Below are 27,190 nucleotides of genomic sequence, written 5' to 3' on the forward strand. Positions count from 1 at the left end.
AGCACAACTGAAAAGGCAAACTGTCCACAATACCTCCAAGCTTACTTCTCTTATTTTAAAACCTTTATTTGCTGCAAAACTTTTATCTGTAGGCCACAGCACATCTAAAGTATTAAGTGTTAGGTAGCAGGTTCCATGTACCTTCAGGAACGAGTGCTAGTATCTCAACGTGCTATTGATGTGTGGCAAGCTATTAATGGATGTCCTAAAACTCGTCTCTTATGAGTAATGCCTTGGGTTTTCAAGCAAAATTATCTAGGTGTCATTTGTCTTGAACAAAAATATGTTGGCACTGAAAAGAAATCTTACTGCATCCTGTAACTGAGTGGTGACATGTGCTAATCAATTTCCTCTTGAAATTCTTGTGGAATGAAGACTAATAGTTCAATTCATCTGGCCTCAAGAAGTTAAACAGTATCAAGATGTGGGCTTTTTATGACAAGCTGTAATGAATCAGGCACCTGTGATTCCTTAATGTCCTCACCTGAGCAGTTATACCTCTCAATGGAGAATTGTTGCTTTCCTTCCTTTGATGACAAGTCTTGAGAATTATACAACAGTTCTGAGTATAGTGGCTATGTCAGAGTGCTGAGGGCCTGTTTTGAGACCCAATGTTGTTCTTGCTCATGTTATTTGTGGTATGAGTCTGCCTGGTCATCCAACCTGTTGTGGTCTGGAGTTTGCTCGTGCTTACTTGGGTTGAGCTGAGTTGGGGATGATAATACTTACTGTTGATATAAACACCAGGACTACTCAGTCGTGGTGTCCTGTCCACCCAATGTTGCCAGGCAGCTCTCTGACCTCAAAGACCATCCTTGCCAGTGATTGTGATCATGGGCCTGCTTTTGTTTTAATTCACTTTGTTATGGAAACACCATTGCTCTCCTGACTGGCCAACCCCAGCCGTTGCCGGTTCTTAGATTCTTTAGACTTTTCCAGAGTGCATGTTTTGCAACACTATCCATAATCACATCATGGCTTTATTATGAAGGTCGTTTGAAGGGCTATTTCATGGCTTAGAGAAAATGTCTGTTTTAGCTAAGTTAATTTGTCTCTACATAGTTAATATTTCTTAGTCCTAGGGGGGAAAATCTCAATTCTAAGACATTGTGAATAATTATAAAGTTGATATTGAGGGTGTAGAGCTCATTACTGAAAGATACTCTATGCTTTCTGTGTTCTGATTTTCTAAATGCTTCTTTCCCACTATAAAAAGTGTACTGCTGCTCTTAGGAGCGGCCTGTTTACATACTTACAGTATGTTCTTTATTTGAAGAGTTGGTGAATCTAGAGCATTTACTGAGACAGAGGATGCAGAATGAAGTGCAAGGAAAAAACCCCAAAGAACGAACAAACAAAAAACCTTGAAAAATTGACCCAAGCCAATAAATGCTCAGGCAGTTTGTATAAATGGACACAATGGGACTGCATACATTCAGAGTTTGTAGTTTTTCTCAACTTTGTAAGTACAGGCCTATTGTGACATTAACGTGATGAATTATTTGCCATGTTTGATTTGTCTGTATCCCAGAGAAGCCCTACTTTATTTGATTCTGATAAAATTAATGTACAATGTTATATTAGTTTCAAGTGCACACGATAGTGATTCGAAGTTCTGTACATTGCCCGGTGCTACTGTGATAAGTGTGCTCTTAATCCCTTTCACCGATTTCAGCTGTTTCCCTATCCATCTCCACCTGGTAGTCCTCCGTTTGCTCTCCATGTTCAAGAGTCTGTGTTTTGTCTTTTTTATTCATTTGTTTTGCTTCTTAAATTTCACATATGAGTGAAATGTGGTGTTTCTCTTGCTGACTACTTAGCATTATACTCTCTAGATTCACTCATGTTGTTAGAAATAGCAAGATCTCATCCTTTTTTTATTTTTCAAGTTTCTGATATCAATCTCAGTATAAATCCCAATGCAATATATCATGATTTCATGCATCTAGAGGGGAGATATTTCCTGGATAAACAGAAAATTGTGCAGATGGCCTCTGGAGGACCTTCATTCTAAGCAGCTATTTAGAAGTCTGGACTTTTCTTTCTTCAGTTTGCTGTAATCTCTGTTCACTGAATGGAACTTGTACTGATCATTGGGACTCAGTTTGTTCTAGGGTTCTGGGCTATTCTTGCTGTCCCAGCTGACCTTGGGATTGAACAGTGCCCAGGTGCAAGGCATACAACAGCTCCAGTACCTCCTGCTCCAGTAAATAGGAAGGAGGCGGGGCACCAGGGTGGCTCAGTTGGTTACACGTCCAGCTTCAGCTCAGCTCAGGTCATGATCTCACAGTTCGTGGGTTTGAGCCCCACGTCGGGCTCTGTGCTGACAGCTCAGAGCCTGGAGCGTTTTAGATTCTGTATCTCTCTCTCTCTCTCTCTCTCTCTCTCTGACCCTCCCCTGCTCACACTGTCTCTCTGTCTCTCAAAAATAAATTTAAAAAACATTTAAAAATAAATAAATAAATAGGAAGAGGAGGATCAAGCTCAGATGCTACATGGCCTGACCAAGAATCTGGCTTAACATGGTTGTGGTAGGGGCCTCAAGTCCAGAAGATAAAAAAATCAAATCTGCAAGGCCCACCACTAAGTAGTCATTACACCAAGCACAGATTTCTTTTTTTTTTTTTTTAATGGCCAAGTATCTACCGTATCTTCTTTACTCATTCATCGTTGGATGGACACTTGGATTGCTTTATTTTAACTGCTATAAATGATGTTGCAATAATCATAGGGTGCATATATCTTTTTGAATTAGTGTTTTTGTATTCTTTGGGTTAATATCCCATAGTGTGATTACCGAATCATATAGTAGCTCTATTTTTAATTTTTTGAGGAATCCTCATACTGTTTTTCACAGTGGCTACACCAATTTGGATTCCCATCAGCAGTGCACGAGGGTTCCTTTTTCTCCACATCCTCGCCCACACTTGTTCTTGTGTTTTTGATTTTAGCCATTCTGACAGGTGTGAGGGGCTATCTCATTGGAGTTTTGATGTGCATTTCCCTGATTATTAGTGGTGTTGAGCATCTTTTCAGCCTAAGGTGTTTTGACCCTCCTCCTCCTGTTCTTTCTTGGTCACCTGACTAGTTTTCTGGGAATCTGCCTACTTTAAAGCTGCTCCTGTCAGTTGGATTGTCCAACGTTTTTATTTCCCTATTGTCCTTAATCTTGTCCTCTTCACATTGTGTTAATCTCCCTGATCTTTTTCCTGCAGCTGCCTCTCTGGGTTTTTGCCTTCCCCTTTCTGGGAAATCTCTTTATTAAAATATCAATATGGTACTTGAGAAAATGGGAATGATGACAGTAACTTAGGTTGTATCCAGTATAACTGCATCACTGTTAATGTAGAAAGCAGTCATTTTTTTTTCTTAACTTTTTAAAATATTTATTTTTGAGAGAGAGGAGACAGAGTGTGAGTGGAGGAGGGGCAGAGAAGGAGAGAGGGAGAGAGGGAGACACAGACTCTGAAGCAGGCTCCAGGCTCTGAGCTGTTAGCACAGAGCCTGACATGGCGCTCGAACCCATGAACAGTGAGATCACGACCTGAGCCGAAGCCGGATGCTTAACCGACTGAGCCACCCAAGTGTCCCCCCAAAATGGTCATGTTTTCATGCATTGGTGAATGTTTATTCATTATTGCTTTCTGTAAGGAAAGTAATAATTTGAGTGCTAACTGTATGTGAGGCATTACACTGAATGCTGAAAATTTAAAACAGTAGACTACGCTTAGCTTTCTGGGCATGAGAGATGATAAAAGAAAGATAAATTATAATGCTCATGTGTTAGTCTGTGAAAGAATCCTATTAGTAAGTTTATTGTTAATTAGAGCAGCAAAGAACTATTGTTATGGGTCATGGAAATGATGTTGTTAGACTAAAAAATGTATTAATTAAAATAAAATTTTTCAGTATACTAGTTAGGAAGAGTTTAGATATCCTCAAACTATATTCCAATATGCAGAAGAAATAGTGTTTCTTACTTATTTCTGAGAGATCTGTCCTCCTGACCCCCGTCCACTGTAGAACACAAAAGGAGTCCACTCCAGTATATGTAGTCTGATGCAATGATATAAATAAATAGTTGCTTTAGGTTTTGTGTGCTCACTTATTCAGACTAACTTTTCAATTTCTCAGGTATGTGGCCTCCTCTGTTCCTTTCGAGGTTACTTTGTGCAGGTCTGGGGAGCAGTGTGGGGATTGGGCATCCTCTGCCTTCATGCCCGTTCTCAATGACCTGTTCTGTCTTTGGGCGTCTGGCTGGTATCTGCAGCTGTGTAGGTTGTGGGCTGGTCTCTCTGAGCTATGTCAAGCCCCAGTTGTGGTCCTCAGCCGACCTTGACTCCACCTCTCAGCCCTTGCTAACACTCTTCTGGACCTCTCCAAATCTATCCCCTCCTTGATGATCAAGTGCATGGCCTAGGACCTCAGCCTTATAAATCTCTGCTGTGGGTTATCTTTTGTCTAGCCAGGCCTATTGCCTCTTAATTCCCTTTTTCTCCATCTTTCTTAGGAATACACAGGAACTTCTGGTTCCATCCACACCATACAAGAACTCAAATTGGCTGTACAGTGGGTCAAATGTTACTCTTGCTCTTGGAGTGTCCTGTAACTTACCTGACACCTTTTTCTTGTTAGGGTAAAAAATCAGAAGGGAGATGAGAGTGCACATGTTTGACGGCCCGTGTCTCCTTGAAATCCCCTGATCTCCAAGGGAGGGAGTTTTTTGCTTTATCCTATCGAAGTTTCTTCCTCTCGTCAGTAGCAAGCATCATCCCCAGCCTTAATAAGAAGCAGCTTTGTTTTCTGTAGAAGACAGCACAATCTGACTATTTCAAGCTCTGTCCTTGATAAAGCCAACTTTTCCAGCCCTTTGTCCTGATGTAAAGTCATGTTTTCAGTGGCAGAAGCAGGTCGTTCTCTTTTGTTCTCTGCTGTCACCGTGCTCAAATGTCCTGTGTCCTCAGTACAAGCTTCCATAGCTGTAAGACTTCAGGCTGACAAGAGAAAGATGACACACTTAAGCTGTGTGTGTGTGTGTGTGTGTGTGTGTGCGCGCGCACACGCACGTGTGTGCTGAGGGTGGTGGAGAAATCAGTATCAGAACATTACCCTTGTCACACTAGGTTATCAGGATCTCAGTAACTCTTTCTTTGCAAGTTAGAAAACACATGTATGACATGCATGGTGGATACGTGTTCCTAGACACAAAGGACGGTGTTGTGCCGTGATAATGAAAACCTCAGTAACAAGCAAAGTATATTCTTATGTATGAAGAAAGCATTAACTGGGGATTATATTTCTGCTTAAGTACTAGACAGGACTCCTTACCAGGTGTCATTGAAGAAAAGCTACAGACCACGAGGCGACAGGGAAGATGTTTTGCAGGAGAGTGGACAGATGTAAGTTTTCATATTGATCTTGCCTGTTGGACCATCTACCTCAGAGGCAAATGGATTAAACTAAGAGTGTGTTGTTCTAAAAGATAAAGGAGTTAATATATGTTAAAGTACTTTGAATCTGACAATTGCCTTCAATAGTAAGCATGAATATTGAAAATAATAAAAATGGGCTTTTTTAGTTGTCAGTTTAGATTATAGGGATCATTTAGTAATTATATTTTACAGAGAGGAGTAAATGACCACTTGAGTAGCTATAACACGTGTTCCTTGGAGGGAGCATATCTTTGTTTTTGATTGAATTAATCAGTGAAGAGAGCAGAGTAAACTAAGGGGGTTACAAGAGGGTAGAGCAAGAACAAGTGGTGCATTGGAAGGCAGGGGAGGGGAGAGGTTCAAAAAAGGAGGCGTCATACGAGTTAGTGGAGAGGTTATATAAGATTGAAGATGTCCAGGGGTCTTCGATCTACCAGTAGGAGGTATGCTAGGATGTCGGCCAGATTGCAGCGCGTTAGAAAGGGAGACAGAGACTGCAGACCTTGACTATCACAGGGAGGAGCGAGAGCATACAAAAATGAAGGAAGAATTTGACTCTAAAATGGTATTGGACTTGAACGTGTTGATAATCTCAATAAGGCCCCAGTTGAAATGCAAGAGGAAGAGGGTGAATGATGGGTGGAATGGTAAAATCTGACAAACTGGGAGGGGATGGATACACAGACAGACCTGGAGGAGGAATGCCCTCCTCTGAGACTTAAAAGTGTGAACCTGGGTGCTGGGTTCAGATCTTCCAACCCTATTCATTATTCTTCCTTCTGACTAGCTTCTTTATTTTTAAAAAAAATGTTTTATTTATTATTTTTGATACAGAGAGAGACAGAGCATGAGAGGGAGAGGGGCAAAGAGAGAAGGAGACACAGAACTGGAAGCAGGCTCCAGGCTCTTGGCTAGCTGTCAGCACAGAGCCTGACGTGGGGCTCGAACCCACAAACGTGAAATCTGACCTGAGCCGAAGCTGGAGGTTTAACCGACTGAGCCACCCAGGCACCCCCTGACTAGCTTCTTTAAATGGCATATACATATCTCAAAGTGGATATCCAAGAAAACGAAAATACTACCTATGCCAAAATTAAACAAACATATACTTTGTAATTTTGCTGACCATCTTAGGATTTGAAAATCTCTTGGTGGAATTTGAAAGGCCCATGCCTTTGAAAATAGCAGCTTTATACAAAATGTGATAGTCTCCAATTTCCTCCAAAAAAGAGGCTTGAACTCCGTAATCATTAGCTTTAAAATAAAGATTAGAGCATTTCATTACTTAAATTTTCACTAAGGTCTTTGTTTTGAGAATCTGGAGAGCAGGAAACTGTGGGATTTTGGTTTCTTTGCTTTTGCTTTTAGCTTTTTCCCTTGGGCTGTGAAGAGCAAGGGAATTCCACAGGGGCTGTTCTCCACAGTGCTCCAGGGGGGATAGGGACCCTGAGGTATGATATGAGACAGTCTCTTGCCTTCGTGTCTATGAAGACTCTTAATAGTATGAGATTATACTTCGGGGCTTTGTGGATACCTATTGGCCAAAGACTTCGTTCTCCAGCCCTCCGCTTTTATTGAATTACAGAGTAATGGCTTATACCAACCTACATTGTTGAACCCAGAAAACTAGTTGGTGAAATCTTTGAGAAGTAAAGTAAAATCATTACTTAGATCCTGTTGGATGTGCAGAAAGGGAAGAATCTAAAGTGTTGAAAGTGCCTGTGGGTTTGATGTGTTGGTCAATGACTTTGGGTTTATTTCCCCCTAGAATCTACCTCTGCTTAAGGGCTGTGGGGGCCTTTGTCTAAAATGAGCCTGAGTTAGGTTTATCTGACTGGTTGCTTTTAATTTTGAAAATACCCTGTTTAGGGTTGCTTGGGTGGCTCAGTCGGTTAAGTGTCTGGCTTCGGCTCAGGTCATGATCTCACGGTTAGTGGGTTCGAGCCCCACATTGGACTCTGTGCTGACAGCTAGCTCAGAGCCTGGAGCCTGCTTCTAGTTCTGTGTCTCCTTCTCTCTCTGCCCCTCTCCTTCTCATGCTCTCTCTCTCTCTCTGTATCAAAAAAAATAATAAATAAAACATTTAAAAAATCCCTCTCTTTTTGCCACTTCCCTGTTTGTGCTCAGTATCTTTCTCTCTCTCTGAAAAATAAACATTAAAAAAAAAAAAAGAAAATAACTTGTTTAAAGCCTTTACTTGTTTTTACTAATGGTGGAGTTTTTTTGTTTTTTAAACCAGGGAGCCAGTGGTTAGACCTATGCCTTCTGCATGGAAACTATTGCGGAAGCTTGGTCTCATCTGTTGGTATTTTCCTTGTCTGAGATGCCCCTGGTGTAAAGGGCTTAGGAGCACTTTGGTCATGTGCCCCGTGCTGGCCCCGCCCTAACATGGAAGATTTTCTGCAGACCTAGACACACAGTCAATGTTTATTGATCATATCTAGAAGCCTATCAAGTATGGCCTTTTGTAGCTCTTCACTGCTTGTTGAGAAATAATTGAGCAGTAGCATTACAAATCTATCCAGCCCATGTGGACTCAGAGATAGCAAAGCTTGCCTCTCTGCTGGACTGTTTAGTGGACTAAGCAAAAAGATTCATTGTGAGTGTGTAACAAAAGCTTTTCAGAAAGGAGAGAGGGCGAGAGATAATTAATATTCTTGAACATCCCCTGCATACCAGACACTGTGCTTGCTGTTTTGTAAACCTTTTATCTAATTCCCATGACTTACCCAGTGTGCTAAGTATGGTTTTTTTTTTCCTCTCAAAGGCTCAGAGAGATTATAAATGATGTGTCCAAAGTTGCACAGCTATTTAATGGATTCCCTGAGACCATCAGACTGGAAGGGCTCCATAATTATGTGTGTGGAGTGTGTGGAGTGGATGAATAAAACACCGCAGCCTAGTTCTCTTGACCTGCCAGCCAAGCGAGTGTCCGTGGTACCATTTAGTCTCTTACCTCACCTTATATTTTTCAGAATGTCTAACGGTTTATTTTTTAGGAAGACCCACTGTGAGTAGCACATGAAAATAATGGGTGTGAATTTTCTTGTACTCATTTAGTTAGTGTTGGGTATTTCTTTCCTAACTTAAACATAACAGTGCTATTCCTGACGTGTCGAAGTTCCGGAAACGCTCTGATAAAAAACAGACACCTGTCTATATTTTATGGTCAGTTGCTATTCTGAGATGATGAATATTATGGTGTGTGTGTGTGTGTGTGTGTGTGTGTGTGTACGTGCACACATATATAGGTTTATATATTAACAAGGCTATGTTCTTAAGTAGCTGTTCTTTGGTGGTCTGGTCTAATGAACATATTAGGATAATCTCTCTTGTTTAATGTAGACAGTCCTTTTAAGGCTATAACGATAATTTAATCTACTCATTAGCCAAAATATTCTTTTTCAAAAACATTAACTTGCTAGTCTCCATTTTTTATATAGTAGGCAATATATTTCTTTACACAGTTTAACTTAAGAAGTTTTGCATCATTTCCAAAGTGTTCAGGAAAGAGATTAATGTACTCGTTGTTAGGTAATAATTTCTGTAACTGTCCGAGGCCACTTTATTCCCTTATCTTCTCCATAGACCAGGAAAATGGGTGTCACTCTCTTATGTTTTGAGAAAAAGAATATTTCTTGAGATAAGAATTCCCTACTTAATAAAAACTGTTTTTCACATCCCTGGTCTAATTATACTCTTTTAAGCTCATGATCAGGATCAGTTAGGGCTTATTTGTATGTTCTTCTAAATGGTGGGGGAGGGGAAGATCAAACAAAACAGAAAACCAGTTTCCTTGTTAAGCTCGGGAGAAAGTTCCTTGTTCCCAAATCCGGTTAGGAGGATAAGCCATTCTAAATCTTTTCAGACACCTCTCAGAAGTGCTTTCCTAATATCCAGAGGTGGGGAGGGCATTTTAAGCCCTAAATTGAGCAAACCAAACTGGCCTGGCGACTGCTTAGTCATGCTCTCATCGGACTAGAAGTGATTCTGGCATGGGCGTGATGGTTAGAAGTGCTCAGTTACAGCCAGATCCTGGCTTCTCTGGAGTGCATTTCAGGGTTTGCATTTGGTTATGTCCTGCAAGTATTAGACGAGAAAATGGTATCTGGTGTCCCACCTCCTTGTAAGGCACTTCTCTCCAGCTCTGGGGTGCCTTGACGTGTGTCCAGTGGCCACGGGGTTGTCCTTGCCAGCGTCTGTGGGGAGTGTGCAGATGCCCCCAGGGTCTGGAACATTATGTACTCCCCTCACCCTTATCAAAAGTTTTCTGTCTTCCAGTCCTTCAGAACGCACCTGCTAGGTGAGAATTGTTAAAATCATGAAAACTAAACTAATTTAAGAAACTTTTTGAAGAAACATTGGTGCATTTCAGAGAAAGAATCACACAGAACTGAATATAATCTGGACATGAGTAGGCTTTTGGTTTCAAGTGGTGGGTTATTCCTGTTTTTGTTTTGTTTTTAGTTAAGTGTATGGGGTGGTATGGTAAAATTCACCCTTCCTAGTAAACACTTCGTAGTTTTGACAGATGTGTTTAGTTCACTAACTAGCACTGCAGTCCAAGTATGGAACGTTTTTATCGCCCTCAAAATTCCCCGTGCTGCTCCTTGGTGGTAGCCAGTCTGGGGCAACTATTGATCTGTGTCCCCTGCCCCCACCCCAGCCTGTATTTTCACCTTTTGCATCACGTCCTGTCAGTCATGTAGCCCTTCGGGTCTGGCTTTTGCCATTCAGCATAATACATTTGAGATTCATCCATTTGTTGCGTGTCTCAGTGGTTCATTCCTCTGTACTGCTGAGCAGTATTCCACCAGCTACCCTGGTTGACACAGTCACCGGCCGAAGAATATTTGAGGTATTCCCACTTTTCAGTGATGATGAGTACAGATACTGTAACCATTTGTACAGTTCTTACGTGACTGTGGGCTCACAACAATATCTACGTAAATACCTAGGACTAGGATTGCTGGGAGTAGAAGTTTATTAAAAGGTGATTGTTAAATCTACTTGCAAGTTCATGATTTTTCTCTTAATTGTAAATATGATGCATGCTCATTGTAGAAATATTGAAAAATATAGAAAAGTATGAAGAAGGTAAAACAAAACCCGAATCTCCTCTTTAATTTTCATCTGGTTATGTGCATAATTACTTGAACAAAAATATTTATTATTTTGTGACCTATTTTTCTCATTTTACTGTGTCGTTGAATACGATTTATCATTATTTTGAATGACTTCACAATGCCTAACGAGTCAACTTGGGGACTGGCGTATCCTGATCCTGGCACCCTGATACAGGATATGTTTCGGCACAGAGGACCTTCGAATTCCTCAGCCGTAGCTATTTGCACAGAGCTGGTCCTATTCACACAGCCCTGTACCCCATGAGTTCATGGAGGAGCCCTTAGGACGAGCATGACAACTGCCTTTCTGTGGATGTGACCTTTAAGCCTGAGGCTTTTGGGTATGAACAGAATTTTGGTCCTTCCTGCCTAGTTTTTTCTCTCAGGTGAACTCGGTAACAGTTAGCAAATGATTTAAATGGTGACTGTAAGAAGATTGTTGTTGTTCTTCACTTGCATAAAAGAATTTGCATGATTTTTCTTTTTCCTTTTTTTTAAAGTTTGTTTATTTTGAGTGAGGGAGCGCGCGTACACCTTCTCTGAGCCACCCAGGCACCCCTGCACTATTTTTAAGTGAAATTAAGGTTAGAGATTACCACAGGTGAAATAACAAACTAATAACTAAAGGTCTTTATTGCGTTTTTTAAAAAAAATGCTATCTGCATTACTGTTTGAAGTCAGGTTCCTGTACGGAGAGAGTCTGTGAGTTTGCTTTTATTGTTGTTGATATTTTGGAGAACTTAGGGATGTAATTGGTGGGGAAAGTGTATTCATTCACAAGTCTGGCTTGCAAAGCCCTGAGCACATCCTTTTCTTTTAAGAATAGCTAACAATATTTGCCTGGCTAATGAAGAAGAGTACAAAAAGGATTTGAGAAGAGTGTTATTTTGGGTGTCTGGCAACCCTTTCTCTGCCACGCCTCAACTTCAAGATGTGTATTTCTTAATTAAGACATCACTAAGGGATGCCTGGGTGGCTTAGTCAGTTTAGCATCCGACTCTTCATTTTGGCTCAGGTCATGATCCCAGGGTCATGGGATCAAGCCCCGCATTGGGCTTTGCACTGAGTATGGAGCCTGCTTGAGATTCTCTCTCCCTCTGCTTGTGCCCTCTCTCTCAAAAATAAAAATAATAATAACAACAACAACAACAACAATAATAATAATAAAAAGAAATCATTAAAAATAAAAAGCCTCCAAGAATGATTGTTAATCTAGTAATCAAAGTGATAGACCTGGGCAATATGAGTTCTCTCCCCCCATTGGATTGTGCTTGGTTGCAAAGACCAAATCCTTCCAGGTTGAAATCCGGAGGGGAATGTGTGCTTTTTTGTCAGTGTACTTCTCGCAGGGTGAAAAACTGCTAGAAGAGAGGAGGGCATGCTTCAGTCTCAAGAATGAAAAGGAAGTCTTTGAAGCTTCCACGCTCTGAACTCCCTTTCTCAATGTATGGCTAGCAATCTTGTCAACAAAATTCCAGTTAAATAGGTACCAGTTCATTGTCTTGCTTATAGACATTATTTTCTCTAGAGCCCAGCTATGGCAGTAACAAAAAACCAATGTCTTTTAAAAGAGTTGATTGAGAGCTTAACTTTAGTTTTATTTTGTTAGGGAAGTGCTTAAAAATAATCTAGTACATGCCTTCCAGTTAATTGGCAAGTAAGGAGTTTCAGTGGAAAATGGATGGGCTGACTAGTAGGCAAATCAGTCTGTTACTGGAGTACATCGGGAGGTGTGATACATTTACTAAGCACAGTGCAAGCTGCTAGGAATGAGGCCAGTGAGAATTTTGTGCTGAGTGGGGTTTCAAGGCAGCTTTATATTTGGCAACTTTATCTAGTTCCTAAAGGAAGGAGAGAACAACGGTTCATATGGAATTTGTACTTGGGTACCTTTTAAGCAAACGAGGCATTTTGGAGTACTCAGTGTTGTCACTAACCTTTGAAAGCTGTCCTGTATTCCTGCTGCTCAAGTGTCATTTCCCGTCAGTTCTGAGTGATTATAATCTAAACACAGTAAGCTTCAGTCCATTCTGCCTGCACAGAGATAGAAAGCTCGATCTGAAAAGACTAGCAGAGCTCTTACACAAGGAGGTCTGTGTTTGCACTCAAAACTGAAAGCATGTAAATCAGCCTTATAATGGATTTTAAAACTGTTCTGAATGACATTTGACATTTAGAGATTGGAAACATTTTAAAAATTCATTGCTTCACATTTTGTCTTTGCAGATGTTTCTTTAATTTATATGTTCTTAGGTCAACTACCATTCTGTCAGGATCACTATAGAGCTCATTTTGTTATCCATGTTAATTGGTATAATCAGAGCAGGAAGACTTCAGATTGGACCTCAGGGAGAACTTCCTGAAAAGCTAAGTAAGACTCGGGGCACTAAGAAGATGGGGAGATCTTTTCTTAGAAACTGATAAAGCAAAATTTAAAGTGCTCTCTGTGGATCAGTCTGACTGTCTCTCTGCTCAGAATTAGTGAGCTGTGCACAAAATGCACTTGTGACCACTTCCACTAGATGCTTTGGTGATGCTCTGAATATCAGCAAAAGGAAAAAGTCCTATGTATTTAATGCAAGTTTGAACCACTTATCATGGGATCTTATGTGTAGAAATTCTCTCTGACAACAGGAACAGCAGGAGAATCCTCCATCATGAGAAGAGTCCATATATGGACAGTTGTAATTATTACAAATTTTTAATTGTCTAAAAATCCGTGTCTATTAATTCTCTCCCGTAGTTTTGCCCCTGAGACATGAGTAGGAACTGTGCTCTCTTTCTTGTCCATTGGAACCATTTGTTCCTCTTCTGGACACTGTCCTGCAGCTCAGGTAGTCTTAGCTTGATGTGGGCAACTGCATCACACTGTCGACTGTCCTGAGGTCACTGCCTTCGCAAATCCCTAGATCCTTTCTGCGTTAGTGGTGCTCTTCCATCTTCTGTCCTGCTGCTGAGTTTTAAGTGCAGTACTTTCATTCATAGTTGGGAAATTGATGATGTTAGTCTCAGCCCTATTCTTTTAGAGTCTTGACTTATAATAACCGATGCTTCCAACTTTGCTCCTGCCATTTGTATATTTGACTCCATTATATCTATGACTCCATTAGTAAATACATAGAACAAGATAGAACCCTTCTTGCCTTTTGGAAAGACTGCTCATTTTAAATTACTGCTTTTATCAAAATGTAGTGAAGAAATGGTTGGACTAGTGGCTTACTGAGTCCTGGGTCACAACTGGTGCCCTCCCTCTGTGGTGCCTCTACAGATCTTCAATCAATTCCTTAGCATTACAAGGTGAAAATTCAAGTTTTCTTTAAACTCAGGCATGATAGATAAATCTATTATTGAAAACTTTAAAATGTGGTTTTAAATGATAAAATATTGGAAATAGAACATTGTGGATAATAATTAACAAAGCCCTCTTTGATATTATCATGTAGAGTTAAGACAAGTTGAAAGGTTACTGTTTTCCCCTTTTGTTCTGAATGCTAAAGAATCTTCTTAACCACAGAGAGTACGTGTCTAGCAAGGAACATGTGGTACTGAATGTTCTAGCTGAGGAGGAGGAGGATTCCATTGGGAGTCCTGATGAGATCCATCAGTGAGCCGCCCAGTTATTCTGGGGTAAGTGTGTTCTGTAAATCATGTTTTCTATCACTGCTCTTTGTTTCCATCATTTATCATGCATTTCAAAGGAGAAGTTTTATCTTAAAACAATTTTTTTTTAATTTTAGAGAGATGGGAGAATGAGCAGGAAAAAGGGACAGAGGGATAGAGAGAGAGAAAGAATCTTAAGCAGGCTTCACACACACTGAGGAGCCTGATGCAGGGCTGGACCCCCCGACCCTGGGATCAAGACCTGAGCCAAAATCAAGAGTCAGACGCTCAACTGATTGAGCCACCCAGGTGCCCCTTGAAAAGAACAGCTTTGCTGCTTTGGATGGTTGACCAAAGGTGTGTGACCTTGCCCCAGAAACAGAGGAGGAGTCTGGTGCTGTTTGGTAACATGTGAGTTTTACAGCACCCTGAAGGTGCAATTAAGGAAATGGAGAATAAAGATCAGAAAATGATGGAAAGCCCCGAACATTATGGAGGCTCTTATAAAGGTCATTGCAACCTGGCAGGATTGATCCACAAGTACCTAGAGGATGAGACATGTCTTGGTCTCAAAGAAAGAGCATGTTGGCTTTGCTAATGTTCATTCTCTATAAGGACTGGGCTGTGAGAGGTTAAGGACTTCCTGGGTCACTCTCCTATCTAGCTGTGTGACCTGGATAAGTTAGGTCACCACTCCCTGCCTCGGTTCCCTTGTTTGTCAAATGGGAATGAGACTATAACACCTACTTCAGAGGATGGTTGTGGTATTAAATGAGATGATGTTTTGAAAGCAGTTAGTACTAGATTTGGCAGATGAGTAAAGATTCATATGTGTTGCTCTGATAATGAGGATGACCATGGATAGTGCTGATTTTATTTTTGAGAACATACTCACGAGGTAAAGGGGGTCTGGTTGCACATGCTGCCTTAGGAATGCAGTATTTCCTCTAGGTATCTACTGTCAGAGCAGGTGAAGTACTCAGCTGAGCGAGCTAGGTCACCTTGTCTGGGGGCAACACTGAGTAAGTGTTGAAAACTAGACTATCTTCAGAGTTTTCTATTTATAAAAGCCATTTAGATCACCATTTTTGGGTATTCTTCATTATAGCGTCACCTTTTAGTTCAGGACATGGTCAGAATGTTAAATTTCACATTTACTTAGTCACTGAGCACATTTCGGTGGGCTCTTGCTTTCTGATAGGGAGGCACATATTTTTTTTTCAGCATGATGTCCATGTTACAGTAAACAGTTTCACCCAAATTGTGTAGAGAATTTCTTTTAGGTTTAGAGACAGGAACTTAATGAGTTAGGGACTTGTGCTTTTTTGGGACTTACATACCTGCAAATCATTTACACACTTGTTTTGATCTTAGAATAGTAGCAAGTAGTACCTAGGAGATACACCTGAATACACATTCTAGCTGTCACCTTCAACTTTGTACTGAGTCTTACTTTATACATTTGTAAAGTCAGAATTACAAAACCCAGCCTTGCAATGTATTGTGAGGATTAAATATATTTTGTAAGAGTGGTATAGAGTGGTGTTCAATGAAAAATAGCTGTAAGAATCACTATATTAATCCTGGATGAAAATCAGTATTTCTGAGGTTCAAGATTAAATGAAAACCTAAATACAAATATTATTTTCAACTCATGGCTAAGTTTATAGCTTATATGTTTATAAATAAAATTTAATGAAATCCACTCAACTTACTCTTCCATCCAAAGTTTTGTTTTTTAAATGTTTGTTTATTTTTGAGAGAGAGAGAAACAGGCAGAGTGCCAGTGGGGGAGGGACATAGACTGAGGGAGACACAGAAACCGAAGTATGTTCCAGACTCTGAGCTGCCAGCACAGAGCCCGACATGGGGCTCAAACCCATGAATGGTGAGATTATTACCTGAGCCAAAGTCAGATGCCCAGCTGACTAAGCCACCCACATGTCCCTCTACCCAAAGCTTTTTAAGTATTAAACTGTCCAGAGCTGTGTTCTCACAGAGCAGTGGTTAGAATAAAAATGCCTCTCACCTGTTAACCAGGTGTGCCAGCAAGGCTGGGAGAGAGATGGGTGGGTAGGGACACCCTGCTTACCTTATGGGATTCCAGTGTTACCTTGCATCTGTAGGTACATTTAAGGCAAAATGAAGGAAATGGAAATAATTTTTTTCCAGAAAATGCATTCCAAAGGATTGCTGCCTTTATAGTGGATGTAGCCTGCAATCAATACAAGTTAAAAGAATCTTCTATGAAGCAGGATTTCTTTAAGGATTAATGTTCTCATTGGTTTAAAACTCTAGGTTTGAAAAAAGAGAAATTGGTTCTTGAGGTGCCTAAAAATGAACCACGTGTTGAGAATCTTTTGGTCTTTTTAGTTAGTGTGTGTTGAGTCGTTTTATTTTTATTTTGTTAGTTTGAGAATAGTTGACACACAGTGCTATATTAGTTTCAGATATACAACACAGTGATTTGACAAGTTTGTGTATTCTGTGTTCACCACAAATGTAGCTACCATCTGTCCTGTTACAGTGCTTTCACAATATCATGGATTATATTTCTTATGTTATGTCTCTATTGCTGTGATTTACTCATTCCATAACTGGAAGCCTGTATCTCCCATTCCCCTTTACCCATTTTGCCCGACCCCCCATTCTCCTCCCCTCTGGCAACCAGTTTTTTCTTTCTAATTAGTTATAGGTCTCATTCTTTTTTTGTTGTTGTTCATTTTTCTTTGTTTTTGTTTTCACTAGATTTGCCTCATGAGTGAAATTGCATGGTGTTTGTCTTTCTCAGTCTGACTTATTTTATTTCATCTAATACACTCTAGGTCCAACCATGTTATCTCAAATGGCACTATTTCATCCTTCTTTATGGTTGTGTAATATTCCATTGAATATGTATACTACAGCCTCCTTATCCACTGTCTGTCCATGGATACTTAGGTTGCTTCCATATCTTGGTTATTGTAAATAATTCTGCAGTCAACATAGGGGTTCTATGTCTTTTTGAATTAGTGTTTTTATTTTCTTTGAGTAAATACTCAATAGTGGAATTACTGGATCATATGGCATTTCTGTTATTAATTTTTTGAGGAGCCTTCATTCTGTTTCTCACAGTGGCTCAACCAGTTTGCATTCCCATCAACAGTGCATGAGGGTTCCTTTTTCTCTATATCCTTGCCAACATTTGTTTGTCTTGCCTTTGTGATTTTAGCCATTCATGTAGGTGTAAGGTAATATCTCATTGTGGTTTTAATTGGCATTTCCATGGTGATTAGTGATGTTAAGCATCTTTTTTGTGTCTGGCCATCTGTATGTCATCTTTGGAGAAATGTTCATTCAGCTCCTCAGCCCATTTATTAACTGGGCCGTTTACCTATTTGGTGTTGAGTTGTATGTCACTTATACATTTTGGATACTGTCTCTTATTAGATACATCATTTGCGAATACATTCTCCCATTGAGTAGTTGTCTTTTCATTTTGTTGGTTTCCTTTGCTGTGTAAATGCTTTTTATTTTGATGTAGTCCTAATATTTTAATTTTGCTTTTGTTTCCCTTGCCTGAGGAGACACATGTAGAAAAATGTTGATAATGGCAGATGTCAGATAAATTACTGCCCAATATCTGGACAGAATGAATACAAGTAGTGAAACTGAATTGGTAAACAAAAAACTATGACAAAAGTCCAGGACCAAATGTATTGTCTTGAATCAAACAGTTGAAGACCAGTACATTGGATATTTTTGGAACAGTTTGTATTATTGAATTCGGTTTTTATTGTAATCATCAGTTGAAATTCTATTATTTTTCTCCCTTCTCTGCCTTTAACCTTCAAAACAAAACATCTCAAATCTGATTGAGAAATGTAGAACGCTCTTGATGTTCTTTGTGTCAAAAATAACCCATTTTTAGCAACTGTATGCTCCATATGTTCAAAATCTAGCATATGGGGTTTCAATGGGAATACATTGATTTCTATTATTATGGGAAACATGTTGACATTCACTCAGGAGAGTTAGATGTACTTTATTTATGAACAAATGGTTCTGGAGGTGTGTTTGGGAGAAAGGTATAACTAGTTAAAAAGAACAAATGAGTCTGGCTGTCCTATTAGGAATGAAATTGTTCAGGGCTTATAATAATTCAAGGATTTCTTCAGTTAGAAACCTTTAAAATTGTGGGGCGCCTGGGCGACTCAGTCAGTTGAGAGTCTGACGTTGGCTCAGGTCATGATCTCACGGTTCATGGGTTCAAGCCCTGCATTGGGCTTTGTGCAGGCAGCTAGCTCAGAGCCTGGAGTCTGCTTCAGATTCTGTGTGTCCCTCTCTCTCCTCCTCCCCTGTTCACTCTGTCTCTGTCTCTCAAAAATATGTTAAGTGTAAATAAATAAATAAATAAAAGAAACCTTTAAAATTGCAAATCATAATAAGTCTTTTGCTTGGATATTAAATAATTTTTTCAGGGAGAAGGGGTCTTGTGCTACATTGAGCACTCATTTGGGCTTAAGGAAACAGTGGGAACGCTGTGGAATAGTCCGTGGCTGACAGGTTTTGTGTTGTCACATACTCCAGGAGGAGACTCAGATTTACCACATGGCCAGCAAACTCTTTTTTGAATTTTTGGTTTTTGATGGGATAGGGTAGTTATGGAATGATAATTGTTATGTCCTGGATAAGTAAGTTATAAAAATTGTGTACTTTGGAAAACTGGTAGCATTCATCAGTTGTGCTGTACTTTTGGGTAATCTTAACAGAGTCAAGGTAGATCTCATACTTTATGGTGTCAGAAATGGCCTTTCTCATAAAGAACAACATTTAAAATAGTGAGATTTTCCTTTATTGTGTGAACAATTCCTTCCTGTTTTCTCCAAGTTCCTCTCCTTCCTGAATTAAGGGATATTTAGAAAAATACAACTTACAACACTATGTTTGGGACAAAACTATTGAGAGGTGTGTGTGGGGAGAGTGGGGAGGCAGGCAGGTACCATATGCTTTTGAAAATAGTCCCATGAATGTGATGACATTGTTTGCTCATATTTAGTGCAATCGACCAACACTTGACTTTCTTAAGTTTTATTTTTTTTAAGTACAGTGTTATTTTTATTTTGTTTTTCAGTAATCTCTGTGCTCAGCCTGTGCTTCTGGCTTTCCTTCATGAAAAAACAACAACAAAATAAAACAAAACAAAACAAACCTTGCAAATCTTGCAATTCAGGTCTCAGCTTCCATGCCCTGCCTTTCAGAGTCTTTTTCCCAATCTGAAATAACTCCCTGGGCACTTGGCATTATTCTATTTTAAATTCTCTGTGGAGCACCCACAATTAGTTTGATTTTTTTTTTTTATTGTGTCTTCCCTGAAGACTAAACATTGTGAGCAGGGACTCGCTCAGTGCATTGCTGCATCCCTTATTCCTTGAACAGTGTGTGAAGTGTCTAATACGGGCTTGATAAATACTTGATGAATGAAGTATGAAGCCATATCTTACTTTAGATAAGAAAAAAGTGGGATATTAAACAGCATAGTGGAAATGCACAGTGAAAAGTGATTCTTGTGGTTTACAAAGATACTCTTTTAAGTTAGCTTTTTCTTGTTCTTAATGTTTTATTTTGAGAGACACACACACACTAAGTGGAGGAGGGGCAGAGAGAGAGAATCCTAAATAGGCTTGGTGCTGTGAGTGCAGAGATGTAGGGACTGCATAGAACCTGGGGTCTGCCAGATATTTAAGGGATATTTGGGAAGAAATAATTCATTAACACTGTATCTTGTTACCTAATAAAAAAAAAAGATGTAATTTACAAATGAGAAAGAAGAATTAGTTACTAACGTTTTTTGAGCTCTTACTGTTGGCAGGCATTCATCATCTCCTTAGACGCTCACTAATGTCTGAAGAGGGTGTATCTGCTCTTAATCTCATTTTGCAGATGAGGAAAGGGAGTGAGGTGCAGAGCAGTTAGGCTGCTTGTTTAAAGCTAAACAGTGATTAGCGGTAGAGGTAGGAATGGGATCCAGGGTTGTCTGACTGCAGACCAGCGCCGGGGTCCTTCCCCACCTTGCTCTCCCACCCTCGTGATGTCACAGCATCAAAATAAGGATGAAAGGAAAATAGTGAAATGGAGGCTTATATTTTGGGCAGAGGGAAAAGACTGTAAGGCAGGACGAGCTCCGGGCTTTAAGAGAGGTTGACGTGAGGTGACCATCGGGTTACCGTGGAGACCTGCCCGGAGGGGCGGTCTTGCACAGTACATGGGGTCGGGATGGGCAGAAAGGTGTGGGGGGGGAGAGGGCTCCCCGGTGATGAGAGAGGGGTGTGAAATGCTGGGAGTTTCACTTCACGGTCTTGAGAAAGAGGAGCAAAACATTGCTAAGCAAATTACTACTAGAATTTGTACATGAAAGAGAAATGAAGATTATAGTGTCTATGAAAAGGTTCTGTAGAGGTACAGATGGGGCAGTGATGGAGCACAGAGCATAGGTAGCATTTCCTAGTGCTCTCATGGCTGCCACTTGCACCATTTCCTATTTGTGAAAAAGTCAGATGCACAACTGAGACAGATTAATATCCTAGAGAACGAGTGCCCTCCTAATCCTCTAACAGGCAATAGGAGCGTCCTGGTCCTGAAGAACACAGTAACTGATAGCCTGCCAAACTCTCTTAGAGTGAACCATCTTAAGGATTAAAAATACTTAGTTTTTTTTTTTTTAAGTTACGGTTTCTGTACTTGAGAAGGAAATTTTGAAGTAGAGAAGATTTTTATTGATAAAATGTAGACTTTGAAAAATTGGGGGTATAGTGCTTATTTTGCCTTTCTACTTTTAATTCTGTGAATCCTTTTGCTGCAGTAAAGAGGATTTGGGGATCACCATGACCTGAGTCAAAGAACTTAGTGTTTTGGGCACGATATCTTCATCTGCAAAATGAAGTTACTGATGCCTACTACCAATCTCTTTGGTGTTTTCAGAAAACTGGAAGAATGTGCCTGGCACACAATATTCAAAATATGTTTCTTCAGTGGGACAAGACTACTAATAATGATATTGGTTTTAGTATGACTACATTACCAGCTAGCCAGTTTATAAGTGCTTAAGTGTTAGGTGCTGGGTAAGTGTCAGTATTCCTGATTTAGTTGAGTCTTATCTGCTGGGTGGATTGTGTTTTTATGTCCATTTTACAGTTGAGGTAGCTGAGGCCGCCGGGATTGGAGCTCAGGTCTAATTTAATTCTAGGCGCCTTATGCTCAACCTTTATATTCCTTCCAGTAACACATCAGGATGTGGGTGGAGATCCTGACTGGCATTTCTTGTCTACTTGTTCAGCCACATTGACCCAGACACATGTTTTCTTAGCTTCTGGGAAAGTTTTCAGTATTCTTAAAGTTTATTTTGAGAGACAGGGGTAGGGGAGAGAGTGAGAAAGGGGAGGAGCAGAGAGAGGGTGAGAGAGTGAATCCCAAGCAGGTTCTGTGCTGACAGATGCAGGGCTGTAACTCAGGGACTGCAAAGTTATGAGCTGAGCCGAAATCAAGGGTTGGATGCTTAAGTGACTGGGCCACCCAGGAGCCCCTTCAGTGTTCTTTAGAAATTACTAAGCAGTAGAGGACTGTGGAAGAGACTGTACTTGAAGAAAGGCCAATCTCCATGGTGTCCTTTCTGGTATACCCACCTCTGTCCTGTAGATAAATGCTGATATGATTATGTCACTGGTCTGCTCAAAATCCCCCCCCACCCCTAGTGATTTCCTGTCCCTCAGACCCTGCACGAGCTGGCCTCTGCCTTCATGTCCGGCTTCCCCTCTGGTCCTGTTCATCACCTCAAGTTTTGACAGTCAACTCTCATTTCCTGAGGAACCATTCTGTAGCCAGTCTCCAGTCTCCATGCTTTTCCGTAACTAAGTCCTGTCCCTCCTCTGGGGGAGGACTGTGCCAGCGTCCCTTTGTGTACCTGGAGACTCCTCCCAGCTGTGCAGAGTCCCCTGCACTAATTTGTATGTTGCTGAGGCATGTCTCTGCCCTTGAGGCTGTGAGTTCCCTCAAGCTATGGTCAGGTCATGCCCTCTTACTACCCTCTGTGCCTGGCACAGTACAGGGATTTGTTGAATGAATGGAGAAGAAAGAATAAAACAATTTAAATGAGGGCACAATATTCATGCTCCTTTAACACAGATCTTTAATTCTCAATATTCAAAGTACCGTAAAACCTTGGTTTGCGAGCATAATTCATTCCAGAAACATGCTTGTAATCCAAGACACTTGTATATCAGAGCGAATTTTAAGAACCCGTGGCTCAGTTGTGATCACGTGATGCTTGACATCATGTGCTACTCGAATTGCAAGACATCGCTGATTTATCAAGTTAAAATTTATTAGAAATATTGCTTCATCTTGCTGAACAAGTTAATCACAATCCCTGGTTTTACCATATATTCATGTGCAATTTGAGACCGCAGTAAGTTAGGTGTGGTGAGGCTGTTGGAGTCCTTCAACAATGGGCCAGCCCCTACAGAGGCCCTGCCTCCAGCTGATGCCACCCTGAGCACAGAGGCAGGATGTAGCAGGAATTAGGAGGGAAGCAGAGATGGACTTTGAGTCCTAGTTCTGCCCCTGAACTTGGAGATCTCTGTGGTCTCAGTACTTTACCTCTCAAAGCTTCAGTTTTCTCCCTCATGAAGATGATGGTTTCTACCTTGAAGAGTGATTGAAAGGACTTAATGAGATAATTAGCATGGTGTCTGATACATTCACATGCTCAGTACTATTAATTAAGACACAAAGGGTCCCTTTAATGGTTGTTTTTACCCTTATGGGTTACTAAGCAACCTCATTTAATAAATTGATAAATACTGTTGCTTTCACATTGATTTCCATGTTAGGAGGTGAGAAATTTTGTATTCAATGTGAGTTAAAACAAAGTTTGACTCTTTCTTGAAGTTTCTTTTGTGATGTCTATATGAGGGCTTTGTCAGTGGTGAAGTATCTGCACATGTACTTCTCATAATAAATTTGTAAGATGTATTTATATTTGTCAACTAAAGGTTTATGGTTGCTTTTTTTAAATTTTTTTAAAATATTTTTTTATTTTTGAGAGAGAGAGACAGAGTGTGAGCGGGGGAGGGTCAGAGAGAGAGAGGGAGACACAGAATCAGAAACAGGCTCCAGGCTCTAAGTTGTCAGCACAGAGCCTGACGCGGGGCTTGAACCCACGAACCATAAGATCATGACCTGTGCTGAAGTCAGCTACTTAACCGAGTGAGCCACCCATGTGCCCCTATAGTTGGTTTTATTACAAAAATTTATATGCTAGGAAGTTAGGGTTATAGGATGATCAAAGCTGTTTCTTGTTAACGTTGAAAAGCCATCTGACCACAACACGGGTTTGATCATTTGATGTAAATTGCTAATGAGGGCCAACCAAGAGATATATGGAAGCTCGCTCTCTTTCTGTCCCTCCCCATCCATCCATCCATCCATCCATGAATCATTTGTCTGTGGTTCTGTACGAAATGGAAGGGCCTTGAACTACACTCCAGTCTTCCACAAGAGCCCTTATGGGATAATAACTCCCCACTTTCTGACATTGGAATGCATCCATTTCTGCACTTGGGGCTCCCGAATCATCTCAGTGGCACAGGGTTGCTAGAGGTGCTACAGTTGATGATAAGCAGAGCTAAATAAAGATGTGGTTTCCTGGGACATGGATACATCTACCACTCCTTAGCAGTGGAAATCCTATCAAAAGCCTCTGTGAGAAGGCAGAAAATGCCTGGTAGTTTCTTGCCTCATGTCTGCACTGGGCTTCTCTGATTTCACCCGTGTCCCATCGTGATCTCTTCTCAACAGAGCAGCCAGAGAGATCCTATTGGAGTGAAATTTACATCTTGTCACGTTTTTTGCACAGAGTTCCACACTGGTTTCCACTGCCAGAGGTGACACCTATATCCAAAAGATAAGCTTTACTTGTTCCTAACCTTGCCTCCTGTTTTTCTCCTCTTCTGCTTCAACCGTCATGTTTCCTATCTCAAACACTCCAGGGACATGTCATTTTAGGGCCTTTGCACTAACAGTCTGTCAACATGAAATTCTCTTTCATATCCACATGGTTCACTCTTACTTTATTCAGTTCTGCAATAGAACATCAGCTCATTGGGGGCGTTTTCCTACTTTCCTGTCTAAGATATCTCTCTTTACCCCACTTTACTTTTCTGAGCTCTTGCAAATCTCTCACATATCAGGCATTTGATTATTTCCTGTCTCTTGTCTCCACTAGAATGACAGTGAGGCCAGGTAGTTTGTTATAACCATAGCACCTAGTACACATGCAGTATATCTCTTCGATGGTGAATGTATGGGGAAACATAGTGGTTGGTTCTGGCTCCCTGGTGAATTGTGGGCCAGTCTCTCCTCTGTCTGTGTCATTAGGCGTTGTGAGGTTCAAAAAGGTAGCATATTCAGAAGTGCCTTGTGTACAGTGAATCACTAAGGACATGGGAGGTATCACTCTTACCAAGATTAATTATGCACTTCGGCTTTTGGGATTGTTTCTGTGTGTTGGTTGTTGATTCTGCTCCTGACTTGTTTCCATGAAGACCTTTCTTTCGAAGTCCCTGGAGGAGGTGTATGGGGTGAGGTGGTAAATCTTGGGACCAGTGGCTTGGAGCATGTGAAAAGCATTGGATGGAGTGTGAAGGCCTGGGTCTCCTGTGCTTTGGGACCCGGAGCAAGTCACCTATTGGTACGGCCTTCAGTTTTCTCACCTGTGAAGTCAGGTATTGATCAGATGAGCTCTGAGACTTTAGAGCTCTGTAGTTTGTAATTTCTGAATCCTTACTCCTCAGTACAGGAATTCCTGATTCTTTTATCTTTGTGCTAGTCATTCCTTGGTAGGACCATCAGTGCTCTTGTTTACGAATGGCTTCTGTGTGTGTGTGTGTGTGTGTGTGTGTGTGTGTGCATGCGTGTGTGCGCACGCACGTATGTTGCCAGTAGAGAGTAGAATTTGTGTTCTGGCAAGATGCTGGTCAGATGAGAAGGAGAAAGGGCAATGTTCCATTCTTTTGTGCCCTCATAAGAGGGACTTCCTGTGGAATGCAGGAGCTGTGTGTTCTACCCTGAAATAAGAATACAGATGGCTGTGTCACTGTTGTTTGCCCAGGAGTTACAATTCACGGAAACTTCGTGTTCTTTGTATGCCTTATAGTTTTGGTTTTGGTTTGGCACATTCAGTGCCGTCTGCGGACCCACATTGACCTTCACACGACACTTGGTTTGACGTATGTTTGTAGACCTCAAGCATTAAAGAATAACCAAATGATGATATTGTCTTCTTGGGTTCAACCCAAATCTACAATTGATGAGTTGTAGTTTTCATGGTGTTGAAAAGGGAAAGCTTGTTTGAGATGTGAAATAGATAATGACGTTGGGTCGGGTGCCTGGGTGACTCAGTCATTTAAATGTCTGATTTCAGCTCAGGTTATGATCTCACCGTTCCTGAGTTCAAGCCCCCTGTCAGGCTCTCTGCACCTTCTCCACTCATATGCACTGAGCTAGCGCTCGCGCTCTCTCTCTCTCTCTCTCTCTCTCTCTCTCTCTCTCTCTGTCTCTCAAAAACAGAGACACATTTAAAAATAGAGAAGAATAAAGAAAATGAGGGTGGGGGAACTTAACCTTCTAATATAGACAACCAGAGGGGATCCTAGAGTCAGAGGGGCCTTAAACTAAACAGATGACATTAAAACTTTTCCTGAAGGAAAACAAATTTTTTTCCTCAAAGGAAAATGCTTTTTTCCCAAGGTATTATGGGGAACTTTAACATACAAAATGGATATAACTTCTTTATTATAAATGTATTCTTCAAATATAAATCTATTCCGTTTATTAGTTCAATGAGAGCAGTGACTTAGCCTGGCAGTTCAGGTCCTTTCCAGTGTGTTAAAACTTGGTAATTAATACATTTAAGTGAATGCAGTCTTTTTATTTTTTATTTTTTTAAACAGGTTAGAAGAGCTTTATTTATTTATTTTTTGTTTTATCTTTTTTATTTTTTTGTAATATAACACAATTTATTTTTTTAACATATGCAATTATTTTCCATCATTTACAATACAGTGGTTACAATGACACTCCAAACAGAAAAGCAAAGTAAAAAATCAAAACCCCAACTTCTATTTCATGTAACTAGACTTATACAGAAACTAGAAGGTTAAGTAACAACTAGTTAATCACCTAATTTCACAGCTATCTGAAGTGGCAATCGTTATATAGCAACTTATCTATGATACATTCAAGATACATGATACAATTTATTACTTGTTCATAAGCTACAACACAGCCTGCTTAATACCTTTCCTTAAATTCCACCTCTATACTACAATATACTTGAGGTCCATGCAAAAAAGTAGCTACCTTTTATGTAGGAAATGGATGAGTAAGTCTTTGGTGCTGTAAAAGCAACTTCATTTAAACATAACCACCACCACTAAAAAAAGAAGAGAAAAAAAAAAGTAAAGAAAATAATAAAGGAAAAACCCAAAACACACTTCCTAGGGGGAAAAAAAACCAGCGTGTAATTTCTGTCCCTGACGGAATGTATTAAATAAGCTAACACCCCCAACAAGCAAAACAAGTACTACAGTGTAAAAATATTAAAAAAAAGAAAACCCTCTCACATGCATACATGAAAGATTGCACACAAAGAACTCCCATCTTTTCAAGCTTCAATAGTAAATATTCTGCTACTATGTATTAAATACTGCATGGTTTGCCCAAGCTAAGATGAAACCACATCATGAATCAATAAACATTTTGCATTTTCTTTCATTATCTACTCAAAGTTGTGCATACTGCACCTCTAAACATTTCATTAAATCCAATTATACAGCAAACACTCCCAAAATAAACTTAGATTGTATTGCAGTTTCACTTAACAGTATATAAAATGCTGTGTTGTGACAGTATCAACTATCCATTAGATACTGAATCAATTTTTCTTAAGCACTACTAACTGCTTGCTTTTCTTGAAGCTAGATCATTCTGAAAATT

General features: G+C 40.3%; 1 protein-coding gene and 1 pseudogene across 1 annotated transcript in view; one reads left to right on the forward strand and one right to left on the reverse strand.

Moving 5' to 3' along the window:
* Window positions 1-27,190, forward strand: part of ARHGEF28 (Rho guanine nucleotide exchange factor 28) — a 237,089-nt gene that overhangs the window by 22,610 nt on the left and 187,289 nt on the right. The gene's annotated exons all lie outside the window — the stretch shown is intronic.
* Window positions 2,006-2,524, reverse strand: LOC115293437 (annotated as a pseudogene).

This window comes from Suricata suricatta, chromosome 6 (genome assembly GCF_006229205.1).
Source record: "Suricata suricatta isolate VVHF042 chromosome 6, meerkat_22Aug2017_6uvM2_HiC, whole genome shotgun sequence".
NCBI lineage: Eukaryota > Metazoa > Chordata > Mammalia > Carnivora > Herpestidae > Suricata > Suricata suricatta.